Below are 13,315 nucleotides of genomic sequence, written 5' to 3' on the forward strand. Positions count from 1 at the left end.
GGCTACTTGGGCATTTAGGAATTTCACCCCTACATACATGGCAACAAGATAAATACATCCCCTAGCAGAAAGCTATCAATTTGGATCGATAATCACGTTTAAAGAAATCGAAAGTATTAATTTTCTAACAAAAAGTCAAAAGGGGTTTAGTTTATCTCGTAATCTTCTCTTTAAATTGATTCACGGCCTAATTTAGCGCCCTACATCAGCTTCATAATTTCCATCACCAATAAGGAAACCTAATTCAGACTAAGTTAATCCAAACTCATAAATTGATTCCCTTCCTTTCCATATATATATTGCACATGTTTTCAAACATTTGTCTCCCATTTCTTTCCTAGGGAATATTTTTAATGCAGTAGTCATTTATAATTTTGATATACAAAAATTAAATGCTAATCAAGTTATACTATCCAAAAAATACTTACGCTTACTGGTCACTTTGCATAACCCATTTGTTCTCATTTACAAAAATAAAATTAATAAATTTGAAAAATAACATGTATAGTAATATACATACCGAAGCTTGGAATATAACCTCATAATTGCAATAATATATGTTGTATAAATCATGTATAAATTTTAATAAGCTATGTATAAATTATAATAGATAAATTATACACAGTAAATCATGTATAAATTATACCAGATAAAATACTAAGTAAAAACCATGTATAGGTTAATGTATATTTTATCATAAATTCTTGAGCTATTGTGTATATTGATTGTGTATTATTAATGTTAATAATAGTATATAATAAATATTGTTACACCCCATGTTTTTGTACACAAAAGTACGTCGTAAGTCAATTGATGTAAACTCCGAGATGGGATCATCTCTGAAAGTACATAAAGTAAGTTAATCATGTTACCTTGGCGGTTACAAATATTTAAGATCATGAACAACAAGTACTAAGAGGGTTGGAAGGCTTAGAAGCTAAATGAATCGAAGAAAATAAATTTCGTCGAAAGTCGACAAGTTTGAAATATTATAACATATATTTTTGGGGTGAGACTAGGGTGCTTAACATGATAAGGAGGTTATGTTATGAGTTATTTTAATCGTATGATAAACGTGTATTACGTTTTGAAGTCATGCGAGTTGTGGAACAAAAGTTGACAAATGTCATCACAAGTTACATTCATAAATGTGCTGAAAATTAGGTCAAATGTACCTGAGCTTTTCTCCCTATTTACTTGGAATTACGGGATGATACACCTACCTTATTGAATATCTACGAGTCTAGTTTCTAACGAATTAAACCATTTGTCGATTACATCTAAGTAGAGAGATATTCGCATTTTCGCGAGACTGTGCAAGCAGCTCCCTATGGGACCCACTTAGGCGGTTATATATATATATATAATATATGTGTGTGTGTGTGTGTGTGTGTATGTGTGAATATATATATATATATATATTATGCCTAAAGCCCGTTTTTACTAATTCTTTTTCACCTTCTTCAATCCCTAGACACCTAAAAACTTTCTCTCAAAGTTCTCTCATGATCCAAGACTCAAACCAAGGGCAAACAACACAAATCAAGATTGGGAATCCCTTGGCGCTAGTGAGTTTCTTGTTCTTCTTGTGGTTGCTGATTTTGGTGTGGTTCCAGCTCGTGTGGGAATTGTTTAAAGTGGTTTAAGTTTTGTAAAATACTCTCTTAGGGTTTTCATATCAACCCTAGGCATTTAAAGTCTTCCAAAGTGATTCTAATGTCGAGAAACCCGAATTGATTGCTAGTTTCACTTCCTTGTTCTTATAGCTGTTTTGGAGGATTCTTCAAGTGAAGTAACCTCAGATTTTGTGTTGTTCTTGTTTATTAAGGTAATAATCATTTTCTACTTCATATATATTAGAGTTTCAAGGCTGAATACAAGTGTTTACACACCAACTTGAACACAAAAGTGAATTCAAGAAGAGAATACAACTCCTACAGTGTTGTGGTGTGATTGAGGGTTGTTGTGAGCTACTCCAGCTAGGAATTTCAAGTTGTATCTACTGCCTATGGTGATTAAATCATGCGTTTGGTTGTGCTTAAGGTTAATCATATGTTGGTTGATTTGTTTGAGAGGAAATCTACAAGATAGTAATTGACACGCCATAAAGAATCGTTATCTCTTTTTGTAGGCTATATATATATATATATATATATATATATATAGTTTGTTGTGGCTGGAAATTGTTATAAATAGTTCAATTATGTTATCTCTATTGTTGTTGAGATTATCTATGTGCTAATTAAGCTGATTAAATAAGATAAAGGTTAAGGTGCTAGGCGTGTAGACTATTTTTAAAGAATATTCTTATGATATTTTGGGCTGAAAATAATATGGTAAGAATAAGTATGATGTTATAGATGTTGTAGGTATATTCATGGAAGAGGAATTGAATTCAGACTATATTTTGTTAATCGTAAATCAAGCTTGCCGCTCAAAATGGTTGTTGAAGTAATCGGAGAGCTTATTACGAATTATATTGTTGTTGTTTGGGCTATTTGGTGACTTATAGTCACTTATGGGATGTATTACAAATAGGGAGGTGCTATCCGTTTTCTTGGAGAATGTTGGTTTCAATATATGAGAGCTACAACGCTTATGTGATGACGACGAAGTCGGTTTACTCATTGGAGATGTAAGAAGATCATATTGAGCTTGGTTGACGATTGGAGAGAAGATTGCAAAGGTATGTTAAGGCACTTACTTATTTCTTTTGGCATAACCTAAAGTGAAATGAACATAAACGATACACTATTTCATAACGGATTTACTCCTAGCAACTAAGACTGTCCATGTCGTTCTTTCCTTATAATGTTATTCTAAGCAAGTATATATAATCCTTGAATCCTATTGAGGTTCATATTGATGGTATGAATGTCAATAATGTTAATCAAGGGTGCAATGACGTTACGTCACTCCGAAAGGTTTAGAACGTGATTCTATGAGTGCAACATGCAGTATATATATGTATCTATTTTACTCCACCGAGCCGCGCTATAGTCGGCCTGGTACGACACCTATTATGTAACAACTGATCAGTTGGGTTTTACCAAACTTCACATGGCCGGGTACGATTCTACCGAGCCTTATGATGGTTGTGTACGTTTTTACCGAATCCTCTTCGAGACCGGGTATGATATAATGATGACGATGCCCACAGAGGCATATGTTATTAAAAGTATATGTATATATATGTATCATGCATTTTATGCCTGTCGCCTTCAGAGGCACTTAGATGTTACAGGTTGTATCTTTTTTATCTCTCTTTACATTACTGTTCTTATTTATGCTTTCCTGCCTTACATACTTGGTACTTTATTTGTACTGATGTTCCTTTTGCCTGGGGATGCTGCATTTAATGCCTGCAGGTTCCGATAGACTAGTTGGCAGTCTTCCTACTAGGCTATCAACTCAGTGGAAGGTGTTGGTGCACTCCACTTGTTCCGGAGTTGCCTATTTTGTTAGTATGATTTGAACATATATTGATTGGTATGGCAGGGCCATGTCCTGACCTTTATAACGTTTTTGTACTCTTAGAGGCTTGTAGACATATGTCATGTATATGGATACTTTATGGCCTTATCGGCCTATGTGTTAAGTGTACAAATGATCATGTCGGCCTTATAGGCATGTATGTCACATGTATAAGTTTCTATATCCTATTGGGTCGTTCTATGTCTAGTATTCCCTTATGTTTTATTCTGATTATCTCATGACTGCCCTTCTGGGCCATTTACCTATGATGGTGTGATAAGAAGATACACTACGTTGGTACTCGATCGAGTAAGGCATCGGGTGCCCGTCGCGGTCCTCTGATTTGGGTCATGACAAAAGTGGTATTAGAGCAATTTTGTCTTAGGGAGTCTACAAGCCGTGTCTAGTAAAGTCTTGTTTATGGGTTTATTATGCATCATACTTATAAGTAGGAGGCTACATGACATTTAAGACTATTACTCTTTCTTCTTACTCTAGATCGTGTGGTAGAGCTCAGTTGTAAGAATTCAAACTCCCAAATTCCATTTCATTCATAATATGACGACATCAACATCTAGAAAGATAGTTGGTGAGAGATTGAATGTGGTTCTGGAAGAGTTGAGTCAGAGGAACTCGATTTTTCATCATGCTTATGATGGTTAAAAAAAGGTCTTAAGTAGATCATGTGTATTCTAAGACGTGTAAGCTTCTTGATAAGGAGCCCCAATACATGATTATCTATCCACCCATATGGTAAAAAGCAATGAGAGAATCAGAAGGTAGATACAAGTTTCAACTAATAAAAAAAGCAAGGTGAAGAAGGGTACGAGGTACCCAGTTAGTGAAGATAATCATCATTTATAATTCAGTCAGAGAAATATAAGCATTTTGAGTTACATTCAACAGAAATAGAGGTATGTACAACTGGCCACACCCATCTCACTTAGGCTCTATAGGAGCTAAGATATAGTTTAAGAGAAGGAAGGGATATCAGGATCCAGTTGGGGTTAGAGTAACCCAAAATGGTGTATGAATTGTTAGCATTAGCTAACATTTCCGAAGGATATTGCAAATATGATAGTACTTCTCATTGTGAGACAACGAGATAGTGCACTCTAGAATAAGTATAGTTAGATATGAATACTAGAATATTCTGAGAATACAGAAGATAGGCACTAGAATCCTAGAAGAGATGACTATTTACCTTAGTATGGGTCTCATCCCTAGTCAAGAGAGAATATTAGGCAACCCGTAGAGCCAGTGGATAGAGCAAAGAGAGCTAAAAAAATGAAAGAATGTTTTGTTGAAGTTTCTATAATAAAGTGATAGACAGAAATATTAGTAGGAGAATAAGAAGACAATAAATGAAGCATTATGAGTAAGATATGATAAATAGGTGAGGAGATTTCTAGAAGGATCGAGTTGGTTCATGCTCAAGAGAGGGGACCGGTGTCAGACAAGAGACCCCGTCATTTCGGTAGTTTCAGTGGTGTCTCATCTGGAGGTAGGGGTGCTTTTGGTAGAGGCCATCCTCCCAGGCCATTTCATTCAACGCTTCAGGAATCTCATAATGCTTTAGGGAGTTGTGGTCCGTATGTGCCTTATTTTGGGCAACCAACCTACAATGTACCATCAACTCCTGTCAGTGCACCTCCGATTCACAGCTATCACCGTGGTTATCTAGCCCGTTTGCCTCAGCATCAGTTCCAGCAGCCACAACATCAGGATATGTGTTTTAAGTGTGGTGTTTTTGGGAACATCAGGATGTCGTGTCCGAGGTTATTGGGTAGCATGCTACAATAGAGTTCTCATGCCATGGTTCCGGCACAAGTTGCTCCACCGTCTACTTAGCCAGCCAGGGGTAGGGGTTAGGTCGTTAGAGGTGGAGGTCAGGCCGTTAGAGGTGGAGGCCAACCAGCTAGAGGCCGTTCCAAAGAAGTAGTTTAGAGTGGTGGGGCCCAGCCTTGATGTTATGCTTTCCCAGCTAGGCCTGAGGCCGAGTCATCTGACGTCATTATCACCAGTATTATTCCTGTTTGCCATAGAGATACTTCGGTTCTATTTGATTCGGGATCTACTTACTCCTATGTTATCTTATTTTGGTGAATATCTGGTTATACCTCGTGATTCTTTGAGTGCACTTGTGTATTTGTCCATGCATATGGGAGATTCTATTATTGTAGATCGTGTCTATCGCTCGTGTGTGGTTACTATTGGGAGTCTTGAGACTAGTGGAGGTCTTCTACTTCTTGCTACGGTAGATTTTGATGTTATCTTGGGTATGGATTGGTTGTCACCTTATCATGCTATATTGGACTGTCACGCCAAGACGGTAACCTTAGCCATGCCGAAGTTGCCTTGATTAGAGTGGAGGGGGACTCCTAGCCACTCTACCAGCATAATTATTACTTATGTGAGGGCTCGACATATGGTTGAGAAGGGGTGTTTAGCCTATTTGGCCTATGTACGTGATTCTAGTATGGAGGTTTAGTACCAGTTATTCGTGAGTTTCTAGAGGTGTTTCCTGCAGAATTGCCGGGGATGCCACCCGATAGGGATATTGATTTATATATTTATTTGCCTTCGGGCATTCAGCCCATCTCTATTTTGCCATACCTTATGGCCCCGTCAGAGTTGAAGGAGAAGTTGCAAGATTTGCTTGATAAGGGCTTCATTAGACCTAGTGTCTTGCCCCGGGGTGCGCCCATGTTCTTCGTGAAGAAGAAGGATGGGTCGATGAGGATGTGTATAGACGATCGATAGTTAAACAAAGTCACTATCAAGAACAAGTATCCGTTGCTGAGGATTGATGACTTATTTTATAAGCTTCAGGGTGACAAAGTTTTTTCAAAGATTGATTTAAGTTCTAGCTACCATCAGTTGAGGATTAGGGCATCCGATGTCCCTAAGACAACTTTTCGAACTCGATATGGGCATTATGAGTTCCTAGTGATGTCATTTGGGTTGACAAATGCCCCAACAACATTCATGGACTTGATGAACTGGGTGTTCAAGCCTACTTGGATTCTTTTGTGATTGTATTCATTGACGATATCTTGATCTACTCCCCTAATCGAGAGGAGCATGATCACCATCTTCGGTTTGTACTTTGGACTTTGAGAGATAGCCAGTTATATGCCAAGTTTTCAAAGTGTGAGTTTTGGTTAGACTCAGTCACCTTTTTGGGACATGTTGTATTAGTAGAGGGCATAAAGGTGGATCCTAAGAAGATTGAGGCAGTTTAGAACTGGCCTAGACCTACTTCAGCTGCAGAGATCCGGAGCTTCCTAGGTTTGACGGGTTATTACCGCTGGATCGTGGAGGATTTTTCATCTATTGCAGCCCCATTGACCAGATTGACCCAGAAGGGTTCCCCATTCAGATGGTTGGATGAGTGTGAGTTGAGCTTTCAGAAGCTCAAGACTACTTTGATTATAGTGATAGTGTTGGCGTTGCCCACCGGTTTAGGATCTTACACGGTGTATTGTGATGTATCTCGCATTGGGATCGGTGTATTATTGATGCAAGATGGCAGGGTGATTGCTATTGCGTCACGACAGTTGAAGGTTCATGAGAAGAATTACACTGTTTATGACTTAGTGTTGGCAGCCATAGTTCATGCGCTGAAGATTTGGAGGAGCTATCTTTACGGTGTGTCGTGTGAGGTATTCACGGATCATCAGAGTCTACAGTATTTGTTCAAACAAAAGGATCTCAACTTGAGGCATATGAGATGGTTGAAGCTGTTGAAAGACTATGATATCACCATTTTGTATTAAGCCGGGAAGGCTAATATGGTGGCCGATGCCTTGAGTAGAAAGATTGTGAGTATGGGCAGCCTTGTGTACATTCCAGTTGGTAAGAGACCGCTTGCTGTAGATGTTCAAGCATTGGCCAATCAGTTTGTGAGGTTAGATGTTTTAGAGCCTAGTCGTGTTTTAGCTTACACAGTCTCCCGGTCTTCCTTGTACGAGCTCATCAGAGAGTGTCAGTATGATGATCCTTATTTACTTGTCCTTAATGACACGCTGCGACACGGTGGTGCCAAGAAGTTACGGTTGGAGATGATAAGGTTTTGAGGATGAAGGGCCGTATTTATGTGCCCAATGTGGATGGGCTTCATGAGTTGATCCTTGAGGAGGCCAACAATTCCCGATATTCTATTCATCCGGGTGCTGCCAAGATGTATCAATACCTACGACAACATTATTGGTGGATGAGGATGAAGAAGAATATAGTTGCATATGTATCTCGGTGTCTAAATTGTCAGCAAGTTAAGTACGAGCAGCAGAGACCTGATGGTTTGCTTTAGAAGTTAGATATTCGTGAGTGAAAGTGGGAGCGTGTCACTATGGATTTTGTTGTTGGACTCCGAGGAAGTTCGACGCGGTATAGGTCAATGTGGACAAGCTGACCAAGTCGGCACGTTTCATTTCAACGGCAGTTACTTATTCTTCAGAGCGGTTAGCTGAGATCTACATCTGCGAGATCGTCCGTCTTTACGGTGTGCCCGTGTCTATCATTTCTGATCGAGGTACGCCATTCACCTCACACTTATGGAGGGTTTGTACAATGTGAGTTTGACACGCAGGTTGAGTTGACCACATCATTTCATCCCCATATGGACGGACAATGCACTATTAAGATATTGGAGGACATGCTTCGCGCTTCTGTTATAGATTTTGGGGGTTCTTGGGACCAGTTCTTGCTACTTACAGAGTTTGCCCACAACAACATCTAAGAGTCGAGCATTCAGATGGCTCTCTATGAGGCATTATAGGGTAGGCAGTGCCATTTGCCAGTTGGATGGTTTGAGCCGGGGGAGGCTCGGTTGTTGGGTACAGATTTGGTACAGGATGCCTTGGATAAGGTCAAGATTATTCAGAATCGACTTCTCATTGCTCAGTCTAGGCAGAAAATTTATGCCGACCGTAGAGTTCATGATGTTGCGTTCATGGTCGGAGAGAGGGTGTTGCTCCGGATTTCACCCATGAAGGGTGTGATAAGGTTCATAAAGAAGGGCAAGTTGAGCCCTAGGTATATCAGACCCTTTGAGATTCTTCAGAGAGTGGGAGAGGTGTCCTACAAGCTCGCATTACCACCCAGTTTATCAAAAGTCCATCCGATTTTCCATGTGTCCATGCTCCAAAAGTATCACGATGATCCATCCCATATGTTAGATTTCAGCTCAGTCCAATTGGACAAGGATTTGACTTACGAGGAGGAGCCGGTGGCTATACTAGCCTGACAGGTCCTACAGTTGAGGTCTAAGAGTTATCCTTTAGTTCGAGTGCAGTAGAGAGGTCAGCCGATCGAGGTAGCCACCTAGGAGTTTGATTCGGACATGCAGATTAGATATCAACATTTTTTCCCCAGTCCAAGTACTTTTCTATATCCGTTTAAGGACGAATGTTTGTTTTAGAGGTGGAGAATATGATGACTCGATAGGTCATTTACAGTTTTAAACTAAAATCCTATGTTCTGAAACCCTGAATAGCTCCGTTTAACCTTCCTCGATTGGCGTGCATAGTCCCTATATTGTTCCAGAAGGTTTTTATGTGAAAAATTGACGAAAACGTGAAATCGTGCCTTAAAACTCATTTGAGTTGACTTCGGTCAATATTTTGAGCAAAGAGACCCATATCAGTATTTTGACGGTCCTGGTGGATTCGTATCATGATTTGGGACTTGGGCATATGCCAGAAATCGAATTCTGAAGTCCCTAGCTCGAATTATCGAAATTTATTGAAAACTAGAAGCTAAAGGTTTAAAGAATTAATAAACTGTAGTTTGACTTTGTTGCTATCGGGTTCAGATTTTGGTTCGAAAAGTTGGTATAAGTTCATTACTGTATTTATGACTTATCTATAAAATTTGGTGCAAAACGGAATTGATTTGACATTATTCAGATGCCCGGTTGTTAAAATGAAAGTTCTTTGGAAAATTTATTCATTTTGGTGTCCTTTTCATAGTTCTAGATGTTGTTTTTGTATTTTGATCGTGCGAACGATTTTGTATGATATTTTTGAACTTGTGTGCATGTTTGGTTTGGAGCCCTGAGGGCTAGGGTGAGTTTCGAATTGGCTTTGGAGTGGTTTGGACTTAGGAAAAATAGCTGGTGAACTTCTGGTTCTTGTGCAACCTCTGATCTCGTAATTGCGAGTTCAATGTTCGCATTTGCGAACTTTCAAATCCCTGTCAGGTTAGCATTTGCGAACCACTTTCTTGCATTTGCGAAGAATGACTAGGTCAGCGAGGGATCACATTTGCAATAAAAAAGGGTCGCATCTGTGGAGGGCCAAAATTAACATTTGCGAACAAATCTTCGCAAATTCGATGATAGCAAAGATGGAGCTTCTTCGCATTTTCGAAGGTCATAATTGCGACATCTGTGCCTGGTCAAAAAGCTGAGATAGACGGGATTTTAGCTTATTCTCTCAAATTCTTAACCCTAAACACCCTAGAGGCGAATTTTCCAATAGCTTTTCTTCCTTAATCATTGGTAAATGACTCTAATCTACTTTCTTTCAATTACCCACTACCTTTCATAAGATTTCAACCTTAAATCTAGGATTTCCATGGTAGAAACTAGGGATTTGGGTAGAATTAGGGATTTTTGTAAAATTGAGGTTCAGATCTCGAATTGAGGTCGGATTTTGAATTGAATTGCATAACCGGACTCGGGGGGGTGAATGTGTGATCGGGTTTTGGTCCAAACCTCGAGATTTGACCATGCGGGCCTGGGGTTGACTTTTTGTTGACTTTTTCAATAATGATCTAAATTGAAACTCTTTCAATCGTGAGTAGTTTCTAAAGCTTAATTTGAATCGTTTGGTTAATAAATTGATAGATTTGGTTGGTTTAGAAGCTTGGTCGAAAGGCAAGACTGTGAGTGAATCTTGAGTTGTTTGCAAAGTGAGGTAAGTGTTGAGTTTAACCTTGATTTAAGGGAATTAGGAACGTTTGAGGTATGTACTATATGAAATTCATGTGTAGCGGCGTATATGCGAGGTGACGAGTGTATATACGCACACCAACGTACTTGTTTCCTTGCTTTTCCCATATTTCGTTAATATTTTCATTCCATGTCTTAACTGTTATGTGCTTCAAATTCTTCCCATGCCTTTACTTGCTACTTACCATCTATTATTCTAGTGTTAAAAATGTTAGATCCCCCCATGTTTCCGCGATTGACTGCTACTTGCCTTAATTGACTTACTTGCACCCTTTAATTTTCATTTACTTAACTTCTCTTACTGCTAAACATTGATTATAGTGAATTCTCAAATTGGCACGAGATTTCCTTTCTGATTTTGCATCATATTCATGAATCGTAGAGATTCTTGTGATTTGAGTAGTTAATTTGATTTCACTCATCGTTTTATATATTTGATATGGTGGGATGGGGTTGCGCATCGCAACATGTGAAATAAGGATGGATTGATATGGTGGAATAATGGTGGATTTATATTGATATAGTGGGATCGGGTTGCGCGCCGCAACATGTGGAATAAGGATGGATTGATGAGGTGAAATAAGGGTGAATTACTATAATGATTCTGATTATATAGTGGGATCGAGTTGCACACCGCAACATATATTTATTTATTATTATTGATATGTGTATAGTGGAATGAGGGAGGATAGTATTGTACGGTGGGATCGGGTTGTGCGCCGCAATAATTTATGTATTTCTATTCCTTATTTTGTTGTGTTAGCTTCGATAGTTTCATACGAGACTCTAGGGATTGGTATTTCTGGCATTCACTGGTTTTCTTTGAGGATTGAGCTATTTTCTTAAGTTAACTACTTTATTTTGTTCTATATTTTCCTTTCCGGTCATTATTTTATACTGCATACAAGTTATAGTGTAAGTGACCCGCCTTAGCCTCGTCACTACTTCGTCGAGGTTTGGCCCAACACTTACAGAGTACATGGGGTCAGATGTACTCATACTACACTCTGCACTTCTTGTGCAGATTTTAGAGTCGGTCCTAGCGGCGATCAGTAGCATGCTCAGGTTGACTATTAGTGTGGAGACTTGAGGTATAGCTGCTCGACTTTCGCATCTTTGAAGTCCCCTCCCACTTTATCTTAGATGTGTATTTTTCTTTCAGACAATTTTACTTTTATTCAGACCTTTATCTGTAGTATTCTAGTAGCTCGTGCACTTATGACATAAGATTCGGGTTGTACTAGAGATTTCAGTTGTTATGTTTTTCGCTCATTACCTCAGAATTTATTCAGTTATTTTGGTTTCTTTATTATTACTTAGTTTGAACTGTTAAAAATGGATACACTATTCTAACTTTGGCTTGCCTAGCAAGTGAAAAATTAGGCGCCATCACGGTCCCGAGGGTGGGATTTTCGGGTCGTGACATCAGTATAGCTTGAATTAACTCAGAGGAGTATAAGACTAGGTGCATTTAGAAGAGATGGAATGCTTCTATGGGAGTAGAATAAGGGTGTAATTGAGATAGATAAGAGGATGACACTTAGGCCTTTTATTGAGTAATGATTTAAAGAAAAGGTATTTCATGAATTGCATGTTATTAGAATACCCCCATAAGATGAATCACGTTGGGATGCTATGAAATATGATTATTAAAGTATAGTGTTGTCCCTAGGTGGATCAGGCAAATAACTACAAATGTTCCCCGATGAGATGTGAGCCCTGGTGACAATATATTACATAAGAGGTTTCAAGTTATCAGTGGTAGATTATAGATCAACATTAAAGTGAGATCAATAATAGATGGATAAAAGTTCCAAAGTATGAGATGAGATTAGACTGTCATTCTTAATATGAACAATAATGAGGAAGCATTAAAGGACTTAGATATTTACATATAGGATAAACAACGAGAGAGTAACTTGGAGTTGGGTAGCAGAACTCAGTAATAATAAATCAAAGTAAGTGTTATGGTATAGTATAACCTACCTAGATATTGTAAATCCATAAGTATAGATAATAGAGGTTATGAAACAAAATATAGCAATAGTCGTAAGTTCGACAAAGTACCGAGGGAAGAACTTCAATACACCTATAGATCCCAGACGGACAACATGTTATAGTTCTGTATATGTTCACAAAGTGAGGCCTAGATATTGGCTAAAAGCTGGAGGAAAAAGGAGAGAAGAGTCGCATAGGTGCACAAACAAGGTCAGAGTCGTACAAACTACATAACAGAAGGTAGCAACAATTACGAGATTGGAAGAATTCTGACCGTAAGTCGTGGTGTGAGAAAGAGGCCTAAAGGGTGGTGGTGGGGGGGGGGGAATGCCCTAGCATTTGGATTTATTCACAGAACAGTTGCCTAGATGGCAAACAATATTAAAGTATTCATAAAAGCTATAGGTTATGAGACTGATAAGCGCACCGGTCAACGAATGTTCCAAAGGGGGGAATGATGTGTTTTCGTATACAAAAGTACGTCGTAAGTCAATTGATGTAAGATTTGAGATGAGATCATCTTTGAACGTACATAAAGTATGTTAATCATATTACCTTGGAGGTTACAAATATTTAAGATCATTAACAACAAGTACCAAGAGGGTTGTAAGGCTTAGAAGCTAAGCAAATCGAAGAAAATAAGTTTCGTTGAAAGTCGACAAGTTGAGAATATTATAACATATACTTTGAGGGTGACACCTGGGTGATTAACATAATAAGGAGGTTATTTCATGAGTTATTTTAGTCGTGTATTACGCTTTGAAGTCAAGCGAGTTGTGGAACAAAAGTTGGCAAAGGTCATCACAAGTTACTTTCATAAATGTAATGAAAATTAGGTCAAATGTAGTTGAGCTTTTCTCCCTATTTACTTGGAATTACGGAATGATA

This window comes from Nicotiana sylvestris, chromosome 2 (assembly GCF_000393655.2).
Source record: "Nicotiana sylvestris chromosome 2, ASM39365v2, whole genome shotgun sequence".
Lineage (NCBI taxonomy): Eukaryota > Viridiplantae > Streptophyta > Magnoliopsida > Solanales > Solanaceae > Nicotiana > Nicotiana sylvestris.